General features: G+C 36.2%; 1 long non-coding RNA gene across 2 annotated transcripts; it reads left to right on the top strand.

Annotated features, from left to right (window-relative positions):
* The first annotated feature begins 178 nt into the window (after window positions 1-178).
* On the top strand, window positions 179-5,668 carry LOC148639742 (uncharacterized). Of its 2 annotated transcripts, none has more exons than XR_015930606.1 (3): window positions 179-1,760; window positions 2,848-2,913; window positions 4,047-5,668. It is a non-coding gene; the product is annotated as an uncharacterized LOC148639742 (long non-coding RNA). The 2 variants fall into 2 exon arrangements; XR_015930605.1 differs by having other exon boundaries at window positions 3,979-5,668.
* The last annotated feature ends 3,206 nt before the right edge of the window (window positions 5,669-8,874 follow it).

Raw genomic sequence — 8,874 nt, 5'->3', positions numbered from 1 at the left:
CCTAATTGCTCATAGATCACTTATCCTATATAAACACAGCGTAATTGCCCTCCGAAAATCCTCTTTTTCTTGTTCGTTTTAGAGACCTTGATCGAAACTGATTTTAGATGTCAGAAAGGATTTCTTTTCTCGAGATTTTGTCGAGATTTTAACTTTATATCTTACTTTATATCTAGGCTCAGATTTCAACTATAAATCGTACAGTAATTAATAGCAGTAAATACTGATGTTTTGCGCCCTCTTACCACAAAAATATATCTGTTTTGTAGCTGGGATGAACTTTATTTCGTACGCGTAGCTACTGCGATTCGGACACGGACGGTTAAACATGGCGGCAAATCAGACACCCAGAGAGGGGGGGGGGGCGTCTTCTCGCCTCCATAACTAAAATGCCAAATAGGAGTGGCTTAAGCGACATACACAGTCGTGTAACTGACAGTTTGAGGTAGCCTATCGTGTAAATTTCACTTTGTTGCTGATAGGTTAAGCTTTCGAAACTCTGCCCCAAAGTCATGTGAGTGATTTTTCGCCCTGTTTCGTTGGTTAAACGCAATGATCACAAGCACCACCATGGTAACTGGGATGTGTAGTTTTTAATTCCATTTGAATTATAACTGTACGTACTGTCTTCATATTTGGCCAGGGCTTTAAAGAGAGGGCACGCCAAAAATTTTCGGTTCCGTTGTCTCCGCTTTAAAGGTACCCCCGTCGCGGAAGAATTCGATCTCGGGACGTTTGCCCAGCGTACCTTTAGAGCACAAGCAGTTTGGGTGACAGGCATACATCCAAAAGCTCCAACACAATGATCCGCAATCAACAGAAACCATCAGGATACAAAGTGCTATTATTGATACTCAAGGTTGCCTGCATGAATGTTGTATTAATAACTGGGTTGCAAGGGGGATCCAGAAACCACACCCGAATGACAACTGAACTGTGTTTTATGATCTTGCATTGAGAACTGAATTTTTTTAATTGGTCCAAATCAATTACAGTAAGCTGTTGTCAGTCAAGAGAACTCAACCAAAATGACTATTAGCCATTTAAAAAATGCTCCCACAATTGTTAATGAAGCATCTTAACACAATTTAGCATACATTTAGCATATATTTCCAAACCCAGAGCTAAACATACATCTAGCTGTTATCTGAAATTCTAAACTGATACAATATTCAGTTTTCTATACTTTGCTACAGTGTTGTGGAAAAGTGTAATCTTCAGATGTTGGTTTAGGCCAGGGATCCCCAAAACAACTCCTGAAAAAAAACCCTATCCAGAAAGTATTATATGAAACCATTTCAGGAATCACAGGATCCTAAAGATCTGGAGTCATATAACTGTTATCAGTTAAACAGGTGGTTTCATTAAAAATTAAGATATTTAGAGATTGTAGCAAAACTTTCTGGCTTCAAGAGCCAAAGTCTAGTTAATTTACCAAATTACACAACAACCTTGATTTGGACTCTCAAGGACCAAGGTCAGAGACCTCTGGATTAGGTCAAATAAAGAGACTGTGGGTGACTTTAGGTAGATGTTGACTGAAGTTTAATTTTTGTCATGTGATTAATGTGATGGAGATATGAGTCATGTTGCTCAACTTCACATTCCAATAAAGACTGTATTATACTGTATGTATATTGCAGTAGAAGTATATGAAGAAAGAAGAAAAAAGATAATTCTGTATGGACTGTTGACAACTGTTTCTCTGATTCTTCTGGTTGTGTTGGCTTTATTTTTCTACGGACAAAGGAATTGCAAAGGTAAATAACCTTTTCTATGAATATTTGCACTCGTTATCGCAGTAAAAAAATGCATATTTTTTAGAATTTGATTAATAGGGAATATAATATGGAATCGGGTATCTAATGAAATTAATAACGATATAATTATATTCATATGGCTTAAATTATTACTGGAGCACACTTTCTTTGTAAACATCTACATCAATTTGACTCATTCACTCGCAAATAAGTCTGTGCCTTACATGCTGGAAGTTGGGGGATCAAACTCGGCTCCGACCATGAGTTTTCTTTTAACAAACATTTCTTTGAAAAACTAAAATTGTAAATATTATCGACACTGTATTGAATTTGTTGGTATTTCTAAATATCATAACATGTTCAAAGTTAAGTGATTTTTTTAACAAATAATAATTTCAAACTGCTTGCATTTTAAAATTGTATTTTGTTTGGGGAGATTTGTCAAGAAAGCAATCTTGCTTTTATAAAATATACCAACTTTTTAATGTTTAACATGCTGTAATAAACAGTTTAAAATTATTAAAAGTCTAAAAAGTATTCTTAATTGGAAAAAGATTGTCCCTCAGCAGTGCCCTGGATTCGAAAACGGGTGTTTTCTAGTGACAGCTCAAATGCTGTACATGAGACGTTAAGCTTTCTTAGTTCCACCTGGCAGTTTTACAAGATACTTCCAGATACTATTATCCTATTTTTAAAAAAAACATGCGGTATGATGCAGTATATTGCGCCACGTACCACCATGTTTTAAAGCAGCTTACCTCACACATTTTGAATAGATGGATCTGTAGGTGCCTAAATCTAATTAGAAAAAAATGAAACCTAAGCAACTGTTTCCAGTATAGAGTTATAATTCTAATATACTAGTGAGCATCGATTTAATGTATATACTTTTTGTCATGCTCGTCACCTGGATGAGGGCGGGGCGACCTAGTTTTTACACTGTAGCCAGACGTTCACTGCCAGTTACTGTGGTAATTCACTACCTCACTCACTGTTCATCCATGACAATTAAATTTTTGACACTGTTGACACTATTGACACTGTCTTTTTTCACAATTACTGCTATTAAAATATATTTTTTTGTTAGGAGATCAAAGACCTAAATGCTTCTAGTACACAGCAACATACAAGAGAAAACTCATGGGCAAATACGGTAAATCATTTCTTTTTTTTATAAATCTTGTTTTAAAAAAGTATTTTTATAATATTGTAGTTACAGTTTAGTCCATGTTATATAATAATATATATTTGTTATATTCAATGTTAATGAAAACATAATTCAGAGTCTAGCTTTACCTGGCTAAGAGTCAGTTCATTAACTAGTCTATTGATATAATCTTTTCTGTAAAAAACACAGAGCCCGTACCATGGTACATTTACTTGGACCTTGGTGTAAGGTGTTATAGGTGTTATATTCATTTTGTATGTTATGATTTCGGGGTAAGGATTACTGTCACAGAGATGACTGAGGTTTGGCTTTCTCTGCTCTGCCACTGGCATGGTTCCTGTCCAGCTGGACCTTAAAGCAGTTTCATACCTCAGATGCTGGGAAGTCTCATCTACAACATGAGAGCCACAGAATCGCAGGACTTGGAAATTCAATTGGTATTAACATTCTTCTGAGTTAACTTTAAGTATGGAAAAGGGGTCCTAGACCAAAGTATTTATAATCTAAAAAATATATCATGTTTCAGTGGTAATACTGCTATACTCACAGTGATGGTGAAGCAATCTGGGACAGAAGACAATATTCAAGCACAGGTTGAGAGAGCAAATGCAAATGCTTGAAGTTTAGGCCAAGGGAACCCCAGAATCTAAAGGCACTGAGGAGATGAGAAACATAACAGGGAGATACTCTCATTGAGAGTGAGATAATCCAACAATGACTTGAATAGGAACATTTTGTTGAGTAACAACCCCCAGACCAGCAGACCGATCGTCGAAAGCTTGCATGTGAGCTAGTACATTGCAAGACATTAACAGAATTCCCAATCTGTTTCGTTAACTCATGATTGATGAATTTCCCCAATGCCCCGGAGTCCACAAAATCATTCAAACAAAACTGGTGGGAATCCCAAGACAAAGCAATTGGCAATGTAAGGTGTTGAGTGAAGTGTGGAGAAGATTGAACCCCACTCGATAAGTACTCCTCCTTACTGACCATGACATTTCCCTGCAAGTCTGGACATCTGATATGAAGGTTTCCTTCCCTCCACAGCAGAGACAGAAAGTTGACACTGCTGGGGGAAGCCTGGATCTGCTGATTGTTATGGGTTCCTGTTCCAGGTGAATCTCCATGGAAGATGCAACTCTGGTCACAGGGAGTCATGAATACAGACATAGGCTCTGCAGATTAATCATCACATCTCTCACAATGTCTTTCCTGAAGACGTACTGTAGATCAAAGCAGATAGCCGGACTACTCAGGGACTCCAAATCACTAGGTAGATCTCTAGAGGCAAATTTATCTTTAGGTTCATCCAAAAGACCAATTTGATACATTTATAATTTAAAGTAGATCAGAACCTATAACTTTCATTTTTGTTTTTAATTCTAACATTTGATTTCACATTTTTCATTCCGTTTTCACTCAGTTTTTTTAAACTATTTTTAGGAAACTTCAAAAGTAATTGGTCTTTACTGCACCCTGTTTGATAAACACAGCCATTAGAAAAATGTGACAAAAAGGAATGAATGCCTGTGCTCTACAAAGCTTGGTAGCCTATGGAAGTGAAGTCAGCACAGAAGGACTAGATGACAATGGCATTTCTACAGGAAGGTAATCACACTGGTTGCTCTGTCTAACTGCTTTAAATTTCTAAACAGCAACTGAAAGAAGATGGGAGTTTTGTTTTTAAATTTGAACAAGAATATCATGCTTTTCTAGAAGGGTTTGAGACTTCACATTCTAAACAATTCATTTACTGTATTTCATTTGTCTAATTAGTTTATGAATTTAGACAATTTTTGCAAAACATTCTGTCCAAACGTAAATATATATATACTGTAATGTAATGTTACTAATTTTAGAATCTTTCATGTCAATGAAACTCCATTCATCAAGATGATTTGAACTTTATCATCTTAATTTAATTATTTATTTGGGTTACAAAGTCAAGCTGTCCATTTCTAAGTATAATTCAAGTGCCAATTGAAAAGAGTCTGTAAACAGTGCAGAATTAAATATGGACTTTATTAAAATACACACATTCTGTACAGTGCTGGAAAATTATTGACTTTCAACCCAAAGGCACCACCTGCAGTGATTATAACTAAACCTCAGCCGTCTTTCTGATCACAAGGATCATATTTGTTATTATGAGTCACAATGTGTTTTAGGCAATATACCTGGCTAAGGATACTTCCTCTCGTAAGTTCAACACTTATTTGTACATACAGTAGAATTGGCTTATAGTTCCAAATTCCAAGTTTTGAATTGAATTCCAACCAAGGCTGTGACCCCACCTGCAAGTGGATTAGACCAAGTCTGCAGGCCGAATTTTTGACTCCTCAATTATATGGAATTATTATATGGAATGTCTGCTTATAAGAGAGTAGATCATTTTTTATAGCGTATAAACAAGTACACAGTTACTGTATTAGATGTTTTCTCTAGAGTAAACTGTTTTCTAAATAGCTCAATTTACTATTTCAATTGCATTTAGGGCTAGCAGACCCTGTATCCCTCCAGGTTGCCAGGATACCAACACAGTACACTGTATGTGTAATTTAAGGATCAGCTTGATTTAAGAAATTATGGGAAATCTGAAATTAATGCATCTGTTTTTTTTCCTAAGAGCAAAATGTCTTAATTGTAATTTATATCATGTCTAGTCACTTGTTATCTCACCTGTATATAGATGTAGTCTACTATGATGAATAAAATGTAGCAGCATTTGGTCAGAAAATATTGTTATATGTATTTTTGTTGCTTTTTAAGATATAATCTTATTTTGTAAACTTTTTAATTGTACTCTTTCTTATTTATCTTTTCCTTCCATCATATCGTTTTCACTTTTGAAAAGTTGTATATTAAGGCATCTAAATTATAGATTACAGTATTTCATATTTGTGACAAAATGTGTTAACTTAAAAGTCATAGTGTCTTAATATCATGTATATTCATGTATGTATACTATTTAATAGTAAAACAACATTTTGTTTTATTTAAACTGTAGATTTCACAATGCAATTATAACTTATAACTTAAACATCTAATGTTAGTTAATAAATATAATCATAACATCTACTATTGTGATGGTTTCATTTTATGGAATATTTTTCACCAATCAAAACACACCCCCATGTCAGCACCCATGTCCTACTAATTTTACTTTTTTTTTTCTTCATCAAATGAATGCCAAATTTCTCAAATTTGTTGAACAATATTCTGCCCAGATGAAGTTATAAAGACTGCCGATATAAGGTGACTGTTACGACCCCACATGTCTAGGGGTGAAGGGGTGTAACATTTAGGATGCAGGTGGGTTCTGGTGAGGGACTTAGGAAGCATGACAACGAGGGTTGGTGCAAAAGTGATTATTTTAAGGTGAATAAGTGACTGATACATAAATAGGACACAATAACACACAGGGAAAGGGAACTAGAGCTGTGCCAAAGAAAATAAAATAACAAACAAAATGTAGCTGGCTAATAAAGTGAGGGGAAGGTGACCTAACTACAAAAGAAAACCAGAAACACTCGGTCTTCGGAGTCTTCAATCACCCTAGCTAACCTCCACTGACTACCCAAAACCATATAAGACAAAAGGCACTCACCCGTCCTAAACTAGTGTTACTAATACTAAAATCAACTATGTGTGTAAAATGTAACCAACAACCCAAACTAACCCTTTACACCAAAGTTCACACAAATACACAAGTGAACTATGAATAGCAATAAGGGAAAACAAAAGTAGACACAAGTAACAGGGTACAAAAGAACACAGAGGTTGAACATATAACATATAACAAGTTTAAGCAAGGTAATGGCTAAATAAGGATAAACACACAAATGAATGTACGAGGAGACGAACATCAACCAACAAACCAACAAACCAACATAGCCAAAGCTATACGAAAACACACACACGAAGCGAAACCAAGCCGAAGCAAAACCAAAAGCGAACCTGAACCTGAACCGAGCGGGACCAAAGTCAAATGAAAGGCCCCTTCAATCTGAAAACCACCAGTATATTGAATAAACTGAGTTCTTATTGGTTGAGAAACTGATTCATGATGATGTAATACAGAAACAATAGTGTAATGATGGACCAATGGTGGAGGGAGAACAATCAAAGTCGGAAAGTGTGGAACAAAGTAACAAAAACACACATGGACCACACACTGGGATGTAACAGTGACTTAAGATTCAAGTGCTTTGTACTGACATTCCATTAATTTAGATTGATTTTACTTTTTACTTCTTTTATTAATTCAAGTAGGTAGCGGCAGCATGCGTAGGCTGCAAAGGAACAAGGAACACACCCGAAGAAGTCTCCACAGCTGAAACATTGTGTTTCTTTTTTTCTCTTTTCAGCATGGAATATACCTTTACTTGTTCTTTTATTCAGGTCCTTTTAAATATTTTAGCATGATGTTATTAAAGACTAGAACACAGCAGTAACCAGAGAACCAAACTTTACTGCCCTTAAACATTAAAATCAAAGACAAGCACAAATGAACTTAGAACTGCAGTTGAATGTTTGAGAGTGTAAAGGAAATCTGATCCAAAAGTGTCTGTGCTCACAGTTTTAGACACCTGCTTGGGATGAAATAAGCAGTTCCAGCCCTTATCTCCCCTGAGGAATAAACAGGGGCTTCCACCTCTGGCCTCAGCCACTCTAGACCCAGGGTATCTACATGCCCCAGAACTGAACCAATGGCCTACCCACAAGCAGCAATCTTAACCATTTCATCACTATACCACCCACTACAACATTTCAATACTATGTATTTTAAAGAACTAGAAATTGTAAATATTTTTCAAGATCATATGGAATTAAAACTTAAATTAAAATACAGTAAATGTTCTATATTAATATTTTGCCCAGGTATTTACAAAGAAAAATGTTGACTACATGACATGCCCCAGGTAATAGAAGGAATTTCACAAATAATGCGTAATTGCGTTATAATGTGTAATGCTCCCTAAGCCCCCACAGCACAGCTTAAGCAGAGTGCTCCAATACAGTAGATGCTAACTCTTCTTAGTGCACTTCTCGCTGTACTGATTGTATTGTACGTATTGTATCATTCGTTACACTGTGCTGTGTTGACTGTGTTAAGCTGCTGTTGCTCTGCAATTTTACTCATAGGATCAATAAAGTATCTATCTTTCTATCTATCTAATAATTTTAACAAAGTTGACACTGAAGTTGTCACAGGGAGGGCTGGAGGTGTGCCCAAGTGAGTTCTTTTAGAAAAGATGGCTCAGCTGCAATATCACTTAGGTGCAAAAGGTGAGGTTTATTTGAACAGTGCTCCCCATAAACCAGCAAAACAATTATATATAGTGCAACAAATAACAAAACAGAACAAAAATACGCAAAACAAAATACATAAATACTTCCTCTGAGAGTTATAAGCCAGGAGTCCCACCACACTAAGGTCCTATCAGCTAACTTTTTACCTTACATAGCGAAGGAGCCTCCAAAATGGGCACAGTATAGCCCTGCCCCCTTGGACCATTCTCACGTTAACATTAAACTTATCATCTTATTATCATATCATTAAACTTATTATTTCCCCCACATAGATAATTCATTATCTTTTAACAATAGACTATACAGATTGTACAAATAAAACAAAGAATCATGAATAAAACATTTTACTAATTTTAACTGTATCTGTACAAAATTGTACTTCCTATACCGGAAGATGTGTGCATGTTGACACTACAAAGCCAAGCAAGAACAGGGTTCGGGTTTGGACCCATGAGGCCACCATACCTGGAAGTCAGGCTATCCAGGATGCACAGTGACCACAACACGGAAAATAGAAGACAGACAAACAGACAAAACACTCTCGCCCGCACTGGTCACTTCAGCGGCTGCACCTCCCCTTAGCTATGCACCCACAAGGCAGGCTGGGGGCAGCAGCTGAGGAGCTGGACT

This window comes from Lepisosteus platostomus, chromosome 26, assembly GCF_059453375.1.
Source record: "Lepisosteus platostomus isolate fLepPlt1 chromosome 26, fLepPlt1.hap1, whole genome shotgun sequence".
In the NCBI taxonomy this organism is placed as follows: Eukaryota; Metazoa; Chordata; class Actinopteri; order Semionotiformes; family Lepisosteidae; genus Lepisosteus; species Lepisosteus platostomus.
This window is presented reverse-complemented; position numbering and strand designations above follow the sequence as displayed.